This window comes from Coturnix japonica, chromosome 3 (genome assembly GCF_054131305.1).
Source record: "Coturnix japonica strain WE chromosome 3, WE-NBRP24, whole genome shotgun sequence".
In the NCBI taxonomy this organism is placed as follows: domain Eukaryota; kingdom Metazoa; phylum Chordata; class Aves; order Galliformes; family Phasianidae; genus Coturnix; species Coturnix japonica.
Window position 1 is genome coordinate 37,300,965 of NC_140665.1, and position 14,651 is coordinate 37,315,615.

A 14,651-nucleotide genomic window follows, 5' to 3' on the forward strand; every position below is an offset into this window, starting at 1 on the left:
CTGCCCTTTACTACAAACAGATCTTCAATCATTCTAGGGATGGTGGGTGGGGAAAAAGACCAGACCATTGTGCAGATTTAAGAAACTGGGAAAATGGATGTCACTGATGAGCAGCGGCATATTTCTGGCTGTGTCTGTGCCTGCATCCATGGGCCTTCTTAGTGCTGAAGAATGCAGCAGCCACAGTGTCCCTTGGGACTGGGATGAGGTGGCATTGCTGTCCCTCGGGAGGAATCTCTGTGTGAATTATGTGCCCATGGAAAGTGTTGGGAAGGCAACTCTGCAAAACTGAAACCACTCTCTTTTGTACTAGGGATCAGGCTTGTGGCCAGGTGGAAGGTTTGTCTCCAGAACACATGGAACGGAGAAGGATGCTCAGTGTCAGAGTTTCTGCTGAATGGGTCAATAAGCCCACCTGAGGTGAGACTGTCTTTCATGGCCTGCCTGGGAAGCACTACTGAATGTAATGCAGCACTGACACTCCTGTGAATCGATTTCTCGGAATGCCATGCCAAGCAGATGAGAAGCCTTTGTCAGACAGTTTGGGTCAAGCCTGTCACCTGATCCCTGACCTACAGCTTGTGGGAGTGGAGTTCAGTGGATGAAGTCATCAGAAAAGTGCAGAGGTCATGGGTCCTTGCGGGGAGACGTGGTTGTGCAAGGAGAACAGTGTATTCAAAATAAATCATTAAATCAGAGATGCCAGCCCTGGGCAGATGTGTCTCTGTGCTGAATCTGGTGCCTGTGCAGGAGCACAACAGGGCACGGTGTGGCTGGGCGGCTGCAGGAGTTCTCACACCGTGGGTTTGAAGTGTATGGCCACCGCTCAGCATCAGAGAAGAGTCTGTGCAGTGCTGTGTGCCTTTGCTCCCCTAACCTGGAGGACAAAAGCCTACAGTGAGAAGGATTTTTCAAAGCAGTGTGGCAGGCAAGCAGAAAAAAGAAGGGAATAGTGATGTTGCAGCTATTCATTGCATGTAAGCAAGTGTAGTTTTCTGCTTCTCCTTCTGTATCTCCATGTTGATCCCAAGATTTGTGAGATGTTGGATAGGCTGGAAGTTCTCATCTCTGTGGTTTGGGCAAGAGAAAGAGGACTGTTCTGGCTAAGAAACTTGGGATATGAATTACACATTTGTGGGCTCCCAGCAGGGCACACTGACCACTGCGTGTACCAAAACAATGTTGGTTGCTTTTTCTGGCATGGCATTTCAGCTCTGTGCCCTAACACGTTTGTGAAATGGGGGCAGCATTTTGGAAAATAAGAATACAGAGACATGCAGACTTCATTACCGTGAGGGTTTTCTTGAAGAGCTGGAAAATTAAATGAGGAGAGTATAATGAGAGTTAAAAGAGTGATTTAGGTGATGTAGGGGCAGCAAGATGCCAAGGTTTGGGTAGATAAATGAAGTAGTAATTTGGAGTAAATTGCAGCGTAACAGTTCTGTGCACACATGCACCATGGGATTTTAAAAGTCATGCAAGTTTATTCCCTATAATACTCAAGGCTAAACATGCTACTGCTGCAGTAGTATTGTGCATCTCTCACATACTGTAGTACATTTGTGGCTTTTTAAAGCTGGGACAGTTTCAGATCATCCACAGGTTAATCTGTTTATGGCTCCTGGATCCTTGTGTGGGGACGGCAGTAATGAAGTGAGGAGCTGAGAAGAGTCTGGAGAGTGAAAATCCAGAGATGGGAGAGGAGAAGTAGGGGGTGGGAGATGTCTGTGAGCCTCCAAGGTGGTGGGGAACAGCTCAGGGCAATGGTGAGAAGCCAAAAGGCTCTGGTAAAATGATGTGGCCAATTTGCTTTGAGGCTAGGCAGGGGACCTTCCTCCCAAGGTCTTCTCTGATACCAGGGGAAGCTGCCAGTTTGGGACACATGACCCCATGGCCTTCAGCAGCTGGGGTTCATTACATCCCAGCCTATGCCAGACAACTCAGCTTTCCTCTGGGGGAGGGGTCTTCTGTGCTTAATTTGAACTTTCTCTTGTCATTTGAAGAGCACTGTGGGAGCAAAGGGGTTGTAGTGTGTTGAGCTAATGCTGTTTCTTGCTATTAATATCAGTGACATTGTAATTTTCTTTGCTGTAAAGGTACCCAGAGCACAGGGCCAAGGTGGACCTGCTTGGAACTAGATGCTTCTTCTTCTTCTTTATTATTATTATTATTATTTTAATACTAAAATGAACAAATGGGCTTTCCAGGAAGCAACCTTTGCTTCTGTTGCCATGGTCTGTCCTCCTTGCAGGAAAGCACTTGCTTCAGAAAGACTCTGCAGCCCTGTGGAGTGGGAAGGGCTGTTCACTGAAAAGACAAAAAAAGTCAAAAGCAGCTGCTAGAAGTAAGAGCTAGACTAATGTGGAGATGAAAGCATTTATGCAGAGCAGAGGTGGTGAATGCTGGATCTGTGGAGTGGGCGGAAGTGTCCTAATGAATGAACAGTATGATGCTGGGCTGTCTCGAATAACAAAAAGGGAAGGAGGGCGTTAGGTTTTGATAGTACAGGCTCTGGAAAAAATGAGAAGCTGAGAAGAGAAGGAAATCATGGCTAATTTAAAACCGCCTTGGAGAAGCAGGTGGGAGGAAGACCTTGAACATTTGCTATACTACAATTTGAAAGTAAGGAAATGGAAAAACAAGAGTTGGAAGGCAGAAGAGGGGAGGGCTCTTCTCCCTCTCTCTCCATAGTGAACAATGCCAATTCTTCTGGAGAACATTAGGGATATTATGAGAAAATGCAGAGCTCCTGGAGTGAACTGTCCTAAGGGATGGGCTGAGGATAGAGGATGAAGCCAGTGGCTCTCAGAAATACAATGATGACACGATGAGTCAGAGACACTTGCACCAAAATATTTACACTTTGCCTGTATTCTCAAAGCTCTCCTCAAGAAATTAAGGTAACCCTTCTTTGTCAGGTTTCAGTCATGCTGTCGAGGGGTGGGTTATGGGGGTAGATAGCAGCCAAAGGAACTTTATCAGCTCTTCCTGCTGTTACTTGTTTTGGACCAAGGTCCTGTTGACTTGCTTGGGTGTGCTCTGGGTGACTGAGCAGGGAGCTGGGATGCCTCTCCCCAGAGAGCCTGTATTTCCTTGAGCTGTGTGCTTAGCATGGCAGAGGTGACGGCTCCATTATGCAAGTTGCATGTGAGAGTGGCATTGTGCCCTTCTTGAAAAGTTGCCTGGGCTCATATCTCACATTTTATACAAAGAGAGTGAGAGCCATCCAGAAAAAATAGGTGAAGCAGCCAATACAATCAGTTTTGATATATTATCCTCTTCTCAAAAAGCCTGAACATCTCTCCAAAATAATCAGAACTGGTAAATAACATCTACTCTGTGCAGAGGAAGTATGGCATGATGGGACTGCAGGCAAGTTCCAACAAAAACACTTGGAATGGTTTGGGCGGTAACAATGAACTAAACTGAAGGAAACTGGATGGTGAAGTTTCAGTAGGTTACGCTGGTGGGGAAGGGGGGCACAGGACGAGCTGGAGGTGTGTGGCTGACCACAGAATGTGGTGGTGGAGCTCATTGCCTCTCCCCTCCCAGACAGCATCTCCCAACCACCAAGTCCAGCTCAGGACATGCAAATGAAGCACTGTGACCACAGAGTAGATTAATGATGGTCAGTCAGTCAAGTCCAAGTCATTGCAAAGAGGGGAATTTTGATGTTGTGAACATAAATACATCTGTAGTTTTTCTCTTTGCTGTCTGCTATGCCAAGTATTATGTGCTAGCATGAGACAAGTACTCAGTAACGCCATTAATGATCCCAATACCATCACTGAATGAAGGTGTAGCACTATATATGTGAAAATTTTCAAGCTTGGTGTAAAAGAGTGGTCTGAGGAAGTTCTGTAAAGTCTCATGTTCCGCCCCTACCTTTCCCAAGCAGCATCAGTATCTCTGTTCCTAACCAGGCTCTCCTACTTAGCCATCCTGTTCTCAAGGGCATATAGATCTTCAGACATCTCCAGATATCTGCTCAATAGCATTTGCATTTCACAGCCTGGCTGAGGCTGGCCTGGCCCAGGGCAGTACAGCAGCAAGGCAAGCAGCTGGCTGGTGCAGGCTGGTAGAGGGAGAGTGCTGCTCATGGAGGGCTATTACATCCCCTGCTGCAATGCTGGAGTTCTGCAGCAGTCACACAGAGAGGTGTCACAAGACATTGAAAAGAGGATGGTATTTGGCCTGTACACTTTATATTGACTGTGCACACCTGGTGGCGTCAGGGGAGGGCTTCCACTGTGGCAGACACTTTGTACGTGACAAGAGTTCTAATGAAGCTCTTTAAGCTTACAGTCATTTTCTCATGATTTTCATAGAGCAGGAGGTGAAAAACATAGATCTGATTAACATTGCTGGATTTGTTCTGAAAATGACATCCTTGCAATGTGTTCTTGTCCTCACAGGAGGAGACATTTTAGCTCCCGTGTTTCTTTTCTCTGACTTTGCACATGAAACACATCTTTCCATCCGGTAGACTGTCTGCAGAGGTGTTTGTAACTGATCTCCAGGTGCCCACTGCCACCCCCAGCCTCTGATACTGCTGCTCTTGCCTATGGATGAGCGTGGGGCAGCCCTGCTCCCCCCAGCCAGCCCCATGCAGGGCTCAGTGCTGCCTTAGGATGCATGGTGGGGAAGGTGGCACTTGAGATGAGGCGTTTTTCCACCAGGTTTTCTTTCTTCCACTTGCAGAGAGCTGGTCGAGGACACAGTGCTGAGAAACAATGGCATCATGCCAGGGCAAGTGTCCCAGACTTGTTGCAGGGGGTGAGATCCTGACGGAGGAGGGAGCAGGATGGGAGGAACAGCCAAAACATCAAATGCTGATATTTTGGTGGATATCCCACTGAAGTCAATGGGATATCACTCCAGGAAAAACTGGATAAGGATCTTGGGATTTGGCAGCAGAAGAGAATCTGTCTTCTAGCTGTTTACTCCCCTGTCCAAGCCTGCTGTTGGTGACTTCATGATTGTTTCCAGAGCCTGCAGTCATGATGTCATACCCGGGGGACTCTGGGTTCAGGTGGGAAATTAGCAGCAGGACCAGATGAATTCTTTAATAAACAAAGTTCCTGTTTTCATGCAAATGTCTCCAGAAATAAAGAATGAGAGGAGTGAGAAATACAGAAATTTATGGTATAGAAGCTACGCTGTTTGGAAACAGATTTTTTATGTGTTTTCCAAGAGTCACCAGCTGCTCTTTAATGTTTTCATTTAAGAGTTTTATGTATGAAAGCTCTAGCTTGTGTAAACAGAGAGACTGAAAAAGTTGTGGGGATTGTTGTTAACAGTGGACCTTGCAGGCTGGGGATTTGGCTGCAAGCGTTGGTACTTACACAGAGCATAGGTTTTAACATGGCTAGGTGACATCCCCCTTGCTCTTGAGATCACTCCCAAGAGATCCCACATCTCTTCATCCTACAGATGGCCCTGGAGAAGTTGGTACTCCATCCTTCTGGGCTAAAGGGTCAGTCTTCTGCTGTGCAGATCCATCCTAGAACCTCCCCCTCAGGATCCCTCTCAGGAGCAGGCCTGGCGAGGAGTGGCCATGTTGCCCACCCCTCTGGACTGTGGAGAAGCTCTCATCGTCCCGTGCTGTGGTGCTCTCTGCTTTTGCTGACATCCATCACCCACCCCTATTTATTAATCTGCTATTTTAGGGAGTGCCTATTGTGTGCCATGATTCCTGTAATTGCATTATTTGGCTGGAGAGAGCACTGGGGCCCATGCCACAGATGGCTTTGTGTGCAATGTGCTGGTGGGTTCCCTTTGTTTGGCAATTAGCTCTCTATGGGTGAAATGCATGGTACCACATTAAAAAAAATAAAGAAAGAAAGAGGTCACTTGAGCAAGAGCAGCATGCACAAAGCAGGCGGCTGTGCACAGAACATATCTCAACACGGAGACCTGAGCAGTGATCCCTGGTGCTGTTGCTCACCATTTTGCTCTCATGTTTTTATGCAGCATCTTTTTGTTTGCTCATCTACAGGAATACTCTGCCTCTAGCCTGTCTGTTTTTGAAAAGGTGACTGCTGATGACAGCTAAGATAACAAGAGGGTGGTATTTTTTTTGTCTTCATGAGCACGCCTCCGGTTCTATTAATAAAATCCTGAATTTGACTAGTCCTTCTGAGAACTCCCGGCCTCTCTCACCCATTCAAAACTGTATTTTTAAGCTGTTGTAGGTGGATTGTCGACAGTGGTTGTTATGCAAACTCAGAGCACTGGCTTCGGGAGCTTCTTGGAAACCTGCAATGAGTAATCTTCATGTTTCTGCCAGGTCTACATAGAGGGAGGGTGCAGTTTTGCTACAGGTAGGTTGACAAAATAAGTGTCAATTCATGACAAACCAACTGCCAAAAATACTCACATCAAAACTTGGAAACAACTAGAGGACATGATGAGGCCCTCACCAACAAACTGGTGTTTGGAACTGCTGCTTTTTTCACTCAGGAAAAAATGGTCAGCTTATTTGGTCTCTGGTGTTGCTTGTAGGTTTATATATATATCTACACTCACATATATTCATATATATATATTTATTTCCACTCATATCCAGTGGCTGTATTGAAACGGGTATGTTTGTTTCTTTTGCATAAGAGTTTGATGTATATCACAAGGTTGTATGGTGCGAGATGGGAGTATAGGAGGAACTTTAGTCAGTACTAATCCAGCCTGTGGGGGCTTGTGAACTAGGGGTTAAGGTGACAGATTCCTGACACCACTGCTGTCCCTGCTATAACGGGGAGGCTCCAGCATATGGACCAGGTTTCTCCTCCAGTTCAGGAACAGCATGAAGATGCATCTCCTGAGTCCCCCTGACTCTGGAAGCAGGAGGTCAGAAACGCTTTCTTTCTCTCTCTGTACAGAGAGGTAAGATCATTTTGGTTTGAGAGATTGCTTGTGAGAGCAGTGCAGCAAGGCTCACAGGCAGCTGACAACTTATGTGGCACTGCCAAGTGCCACGTGGGACGTGACAGAGCAATGCTGCATGCCTTCTGTTGCTGTTCTCTTTAAAGCATGCTGTGTTGTTGTCGGTTGTCACGCCCAAGTACCCAGAACAAGCCACATCTTTGCGTCACACTGGTATTCACAAGCTGGTAATACCCATCAGTCCACCAGCTGGAAAGCCCCATCTCTGTGCAGTGTTGCTTATTACTACACTGTAGCTCATATTTCTTTAGAAGGCAATTCACCCTGTGAATCTGTTTTCTAACGCCACAAGTCCCTTTGCTCCTGCCAGTCTGCTAGTTCCATCGTTCCTGCCTCTAGTGAGTCAACAGCCATCTGTGCACACATAAAATCAAATAACTTTCGGGTTAAGAGGGCTTTTTGTCATTTATAATGAATCCCTCTGCATCACCCTATGTGGTACCTAGTGACGTCCAAGATTAAATCAAGAGAAAAGAGTGCGAACTGAAGCCATCCACGACAGCCTGGTATCACCCTTCTGTCTCAGCTGCACTTCAGCAGGCTAGCTGAAATGAAGCGGTTTTCTCTGTGCTTCATGCCAAACACTATTCTTACTGAAGCAAAGGGAAGTTTTGTTTTTCCCTAAATAGGAATGATTTGGCCTTTCGTGGTGCTCAACTGGAAAGAATCCAGAGCTCTTCTGATCTTGTCAGAATGGCTGTGATGATCATAAATCATAAGGGCTGCTCCAGAAATATTTTCCCTGGGCTTGATTCTCCATCCCACCATGCTGGTATAATGAAAAGAAAAAATGAGCCCACCACTGGTGTAATTTTACTGATAACCACTCTCTTTCCAGGCAATCTTTGTGATTAATTTTTCTCACAGTCTGTCTTTTTTTTTATTATTTTCTTTTGGTTTGTCTCATAGGGCTGTTCAGGTTTTTTTCCTCCTCTCCCCTTCCATATGGGGAAGAATAAAGTGAAGAAACAACGTTTTCAGAGAAGAAAGGCTTGGAAAGAGTTTCTGTTTTCTGGGAGTCTGCTTCAGCTGTTAATTTGTGGAAAACCTCAGTGGAAAGTAAGCAATATGGCAGCATCACTTTACAAGAGAATTCAGTGATGGCCTTGCTCCAAGCTGTGGCTGATTTAGGTTCTTGGCTCACAGAGCCAAAGCTTCATGTAGTGTCATGCTTTTTTATAGATAATGTTGATGCAGCTGTGGAAGGCTCTGATGTTCATTTAAAAAAAAGGGGGAGGGGGGGGGGAATTGTCGTCATTCAATCAAGCTTAAGTATTGTGGAGCCTGATGTTGTTTGTCTTTGGTTGTTAGATGTTGGTGGGTGAGTTCGAGACTGGGCCGAGATGTTGTTTGGGAAAAAGAAAAGACTCCCTCCCTTCCTCCCTGCCTTCTCCACAGAAATGCACACAGACCAGAACTTCCATCCAAAAATGCAGGAATGCTGAGAAAAATTGGAGCTGGACTCAAGCATTGTGGGCTGCTGCCCCCCCCCCCCCTCCCCCGCTCCCGCCTCTCCAAAGCAAGCACGCTCTTCTCTTCCTGCAGACTTTTTCCCTTTCCAGCGCTTGTCATGCATAGTTGGTGGCATATCAAGATTTTGAATACTGTACTGTATGCAACACCCTCTTTTTTCTCTTGGATGGACATTTTGTTTGCGGGGAATACAGCACGGTGCTCAGCTGTCTGGGCACAAATGAACATTGAATGAAATGAAATTTTCAGCTATGTGACAGCTATTAGATCAGAGATTAGTTTTCCAGTAGAAATGTCCAATTATTTAAACCTCTCCAGTAGATGAAAGAGCTTTTGACAATCTGTTTTGCTGAAAAGCCCTGCAATTCGTTTGGCATAGATTAGATGACCTATTAGAGATGAGAAAAAGGGGAAAGGATTTATAATTAATGTCAGCCCAGCTGTTAACTTGGAGAGTATTGCTGAGTTGTAGCACAAGACATATCGTTCAGCTATTTCTGCAGTGACGATTCATGTGTATATTGCAACGTGTGTCAGCAGCCTTCTGTGCAGCTGCGCTTGGTCGCAGCGACTGGAGTTCCCCATTCCCAGGTAATGCATTAGCATGCACTGCTACTTCCCCACGGCTCTGCCTCCTTTTTGAAGGCAGGCTTTTAGGAATGGGTAAGCCCCATGTTTTTCCAGTGCTACCTTGTCACACAATGACTGATCCACTCACCTCTTTATCTCTGGACCATATGACTTTGAGTGTATCTTCCCTGCCAACTTGGCTAGGTATTGTGTTTCTTTCCCTGAAGGTGACTTAGGGCAGAATCCTTGAATCCTTCTGAGTTTCCTGGAGCACCTGGAAAGAAGAGGAAAACCAGAGATGGGCCAGAAAGAGGCAGGCAGAGAAAGATGAAAGAATTTGGGGGTGGGAAGTACTCACTTTTGGAATGATCTTCCTCCTGGATGGCCTAAGGCAAAGTAATTTACACTTTTCTGCAACATGCAGAATGGCCCAGCCCTTGCCCTTATGAGTAAACATTTTGAAGGTGCCTGCGGGGGCCCTCTATTTATGTTTTTATAAGCTACTTAGTCTCCTTTGAGTCTCAGCCTATATCCCCACTGCCAATAGCGGAGTTAGCTCAAAGTGCAGTAGTGTCTTTTGGAAACACCTGAGCTGGACTGAAGCAGCTCAACTGCTAGAAGTAGTTTACTCCACAGCACTGCATATGTCAAAGCACTGTACCTGCTTGCTGCATTATCTTGTCCTGTGCCAACTCTCATTTCAAGTAAAGGCTTTCACTGCAACCCTGCCTTCTCTGTAGCTGCCCACTGAGGCTCAAGGACATAGCACAGTCACAGTAGGGCATGGGGTTCAGGAGCTGGAGTCACTTTGGTGCTTTCGAAAACTTTTTAAATGGCTTAACCCACATTCCCTGTTAGCACTGTTAAATGCTTTCCTGTTTTCCTCTTCCCCCTGAACTCACACTGCTGTTCTAACCAAGAATCGTGTTTTGTTTCTAATGACAGAGCAAAGGTGCCAAAATATTTCAGTAGCTCCCCTAGGAACATCTGCAACTTTTTTAGCTATTTTCACAGCTGGCCATAACTTTATGTTATTTTTGAATGCTCAGAGCACCAAATCTGGGATCCTGGAGGAGAATAATGGTCAATTTCCTTGTCTCGGAATTTAGAATTTGCAAGAAGATGCACTAGCAACTTTGAATAAAGGCTGAGAGACAGAGCTATGAGGGATTTTGTCATTTGAAAGGCCAAGTTGCTGAACTCCAAACAGAGCTTAGACTGGTCTCCCAACATAGGGGAAAGCTGGGCTTTGGTGAAGTCAAAACTTACAGAAATTTCAACTGATAGCGCAGCTACTGCTGAGATTCATGCTGCCCATGTAGCAAAAGCTCCATTGGATCACTGCCTCCAGTATGGTTACTGTCATCTTTGATGGAAGTAGGAAGAGTAAATTCTTACAGCTCTAATGCAAGACTGAGTTCTTGGGACTGGAATTAAGTCTGGGAGTTTGAACTTCCACCCAGTAAAATTCCTGTGGACCTTTAATTGCCGCTCTGATTTATTACCTGCTAGTTGTGCTTAGCTGGTCTAAAAGGGAAAACAAGCTCAAGGTATTTAATCAATATATTAATCTATCGCTCATAATCTGTGCTGCACCTCTTCACTCCCTATACTGGTCTAGCAAAACAGGTAAAAAAAAAATATGCTGGAAAGGTTCCAGCTTATTTAACTACTAAGAAATGTATTAGAACCAAAGAAGTTTGAAGCTAATCTCACCCACAACACCCGTACACTGATCCCCAGTGAGTAACATGCTGAGCCCTGTTTCTTGAGGAGGCAGATCTGCAGCTGTGATATGAACATGGATAAGGGTAGTGCTTGCAGGGTGAGGGATGGAGAATAGAATCGTAGAATCATTAAGGTTGGAAAAAATCTCTAAGATCACCTAGTCAAACCATCAACCCATCCCCACCATGCTCACTCACCATGTCACTCAGTGCCACATGCACGTGTTTGTGGAACACCTCTAGGGATGGTGACACCACCACCTCCCAAGGCAACCCGTGCCACTGCCTCACTGCTCTTTCTGTGAAGGAATGTTTCCTAATATGCAACATGGACCTCCCCCGGTGCAACCTGAGGCCACTACCTCTCATCCTATATCACCAGTTTCCCCTGTCTGACTGCATGCTTCCTCAGGAGGTCTCATCTCAGCATTGGTATCTTTTGCCAACAATATGGGCAGGCTGCAAAGAGCCGCCATCTGTATCTGCATCTGAAGAAGTCCGTGGTGGTCCACCTTTTGGGGAAGATAGAGCTGCTGAGTGAAGGATGTGGGTAGCGGAGGATGGCATTACGTGCCTCTTCCTGAAGACGGAAGACATTGCTTCCTGAAGACGCTGCTTCCCAAATGCTGTATCTGTGCATGGCTCCCTGCCAGCATGTTTGTACACTGATTAGATCTGAATGTGAGGTTTCCCACAGATCAGGGGAAACAGTGAGGTGGAGCAGAACTCGGGGTTCCTGACATGCACTGCTGTCTCCAGCAGGCTGCTGCTGTGTGCCCACTGATGGCAGAGCACCCTGCATCCCTCTTGCCCGCACTGCACCTGCAAAGTCATAATTCCTTCAGATTCAGAGAGACTTCTTTCCATGTACCTGTGAGTGGGAGGAAAATATGGCTCATCACTTTTTTTTCTTTCTCATGCCAAATTTGGTGCAATGTAAGGGCCTGCCCCATCAAACCCAGCGGGAGCATAGCCAGCAATTGGAACTCAAGCCGGCACATTGCTGAATGTGACAGAAATCTTTAAAGCTCCCCAGATTGGTTCCATTGCTGCAGTTAATTTTTTGTCCATGACTTTTCTACGAAACCAGATACAATTAAAGCATGCAATTCAAGAAGCCTTAGTGCCTTGACCTAAGTGCTAAGGTATTGCATGAGCTGCCTGCCAGATACCACAGCCCCTGCCATTGGAGACAGGTAATTAGGTCACCACTTGTGAACTTTTGACACATGCAGACATATGGCCTGATAACAAGCATGCCTTCAAGCAAGTCAGGGTAATTCGCATATCATCATGAATCTAAGGAGCACTGAACTCTAAATAGTCATTTAGAAGAAAATGGCTTCAACCCTTGGCATTTTAATCCTACCTGAAGGCACAGAGCTTGTCTAGGGGATGTCTTGCTAGAGATGCCTGAGGGAGGTGAGAGCTGCTGTGCTGTTGCAGTACTATGCATGGTCGCTCGCTTGGGTCTGCATAGACACAACTGCAGAGTCTGTTCTGACAGCCTCCACATGAGCAAATGATGTGCTTTAGCAATTTATTGCCCTGGCAGGAGGTGTAAATCTGTGTGCCACAGCAAGCTCTCAGAGGCACTGCAGGACCATGATAGAAGAGCATGGCTAAAAACTAAGCCTGGCACAACCACGGTTCCAGGTGTGTGCAAGAGCCTCTGTGGGAAGTGAGGAGGTGTCCTAAATATGTCTTCTGTCATTCTTTGTAAGTGAAAAAACAGGGGCTGGTCACCTCACCTCGCTCTCTCCTTGCTTTATTTGAGTATTCCGCATATATTTTCCTTGTCCTGAATCTCAAGATGCTTTCCCATCGGCTCATGCTGTTATGTCACTCTCCAGTGGGTAAACTCAGTACGATCAGGAAACACTGAAGGAAAATGAGATGCAGATGTGGTAACTGCATTAATATTCCCCTTCAATGCAGTTGCCGTTGGAAAGCCTGGACTGCTGCTTTGACTTTGTTCCTCTACAGAGCGCGCTCACATTAAAACGTCAATCTTATCTGCGTTTCAGTTCAGCATGTCTGCCCCTGTGGAACAGATTGTTCAATGCACTTACATCCTCCCCAGCCGCCCTCCAAGGGGATGACTCAGTCCGTAATGCAGCACATCTGGTTGGGACTACAGAGGACACTGGAACCTAGCAGGGGCTTGGATCTGCCGCTCAGTTATGTCATGTCTGAGCATTGCTTGTTTGTGTATTTTCAGAAAACCCAGATAAAAGAATATGAAAAGAGAAGAGTAAAAAGGGTTTTGTCCATAAATTACTAGTGACCTCAAAACTCCCATGCTGGAAAAATTGCTGTGTGATGCAATGCCAGTAAAATGGAAGCAACTGTAACTTCACAGAAAAAGCAGTGATATTTCTGATTAATTGCTGTGCTTTTTGAGGTTTCAGTAAAAATGGCTGCTGATTACTTCTGAAACTTACGATGACTGTCTTAGTGCATAACCCCTTCTTAACATCAATTTGGCAAACAGAAAAGGAAATATATCACACGATATTCCACTTGTAGGGCCAAGTTCTGTCATTTATCTGCTTGCAAAGCCTCTGTTGACTGCCTTGGGATTTCTCCTTGCAGAATGATGGTAGGACACGATCCAGACCCAATATAAATGTAACATATGAACCAGTATATCTTCAGATGGAGAAAACGTGTGTGGAATTTCCCTGCGCTGTCATGTGTATGCTTTATAGGGCAACTACATCCACAGTTATTGAAAAGAAGCACAGATGTCTGTGGTTAGACATCAGTGACTTGTGGGAGGGAAAAGAGGGAAACTGGAAGACTTAGAATTTGTGCTTGATTGGTTTACTGAGAAATATGGGGCAAGAGAAAGGAAAACAGTTCAGAATAGAACTGTAAGGGGGGGAAATTGGTATTGCTGGCAACACTGATGAAATATCATGTCCTTGCCAAGAGAGTATAAATTATGGGTTTCCTGATAGAAAATGTTGATGAGGCTAGTAGGGGGGAGTCCGAGGAAAATGCATGCATGTGGAAACTGATTTTTATTTTGGCGTTGACTGAAAATAACCATGAAGCCTGGAGCTTGTAAACCTAGGAATTCTGAAATTAATAACTTTAAGAGTTAACAGTTGGAGAGTGACAGCCCCATGAGGACCATTTGCTTTTCAGATCTTGAGTATCCTTGCCTATTTTAAGTCTTCATACTCGCTGCTGGCCATATAACATCTTGGGAGGCAGTGGTTATCTGAGATAGAAGCCTTCACTTAAGCAGCAGTCATGGTGGCTGCAGGAAGTGCTGCTGGCAGTGGAATGTTTGGTTACTGGCTCTGCTTTGGGTAGGTTCTGTGTTGCACACATCTCTGCACTACCTAATTTATGCCTTCTTAAGGTGTGCTGTGTGCCACTTCTATTTGTCCTGTACTATTTTTTTTTCTAATGCTCTCTCTGCAAGAAGAAATGTATACAATATAGTACTGTGTTTCTGCAGAGTTTCCTGCTTAAATCTATACCATGGGACACATTGAAGCTCTGGAGGTTGCTTGTTGAAAGACCTGCTCAGAGCAATGCTGCTTTACAGCAGGATTAGAATATTCAGGGCTTTGCTCAGGCACATTCTGAATATCTCCAAGGATGGAGATTTCAAAGTTCCCCTGGGCTGTAGGCCTGCTCCATCAAGTAGGACGATCTTTCTTTATAACATTCAGTGTTTGGTGCTGATCCAGATTTTAGGCCTTTACAACAGAGGATGCTATTTATTGCCTTTGGGGCAGGCTTGGGCTGCTTGAGTAGAAGCAGATGAAGGAAGGTTTTCTTGGCCTGACAGCAAACCTCAGTGTCAGCCCCAAGAAACTTGATCTAAAGAGGTTTCCACAAAGGCGAGCCTCAGGCTACCTGGCAGAGAGAAAGAGGCTCCTTTGGGGAATGGTTCAGAGTACCTCTGTGAAGCTCCTCATT

At 45.6% G+C, this 14,651-nt stretch overlaps 1 protein-coding gene across 2 annotated transcripts in view; it reads left to right on the forward strand.

Annotated features, from left to right (window-relative positions):
- The window catches only part of TOMM20 (translocase of outer mitochondrial membrane 20), a 61,255-nt gene extending 60,557 nt beyond the window's left edge, over nucleotides 1-698 (forward strand). For both annotated transcript variants that reach the window (XR_014944752.1, XM_085543402.1), the window contains exon 6: nucleotides 314-698. The gene's annotated coding sequence lies outside the window, so the exon portion shown is untranslated. The remainder of the gene's footprint in view (nucleotides 1-313) is intronic.
- The last annotated feature ends 13,953 nt before the right edge of the window (nucleotides 699-14,651 follow it).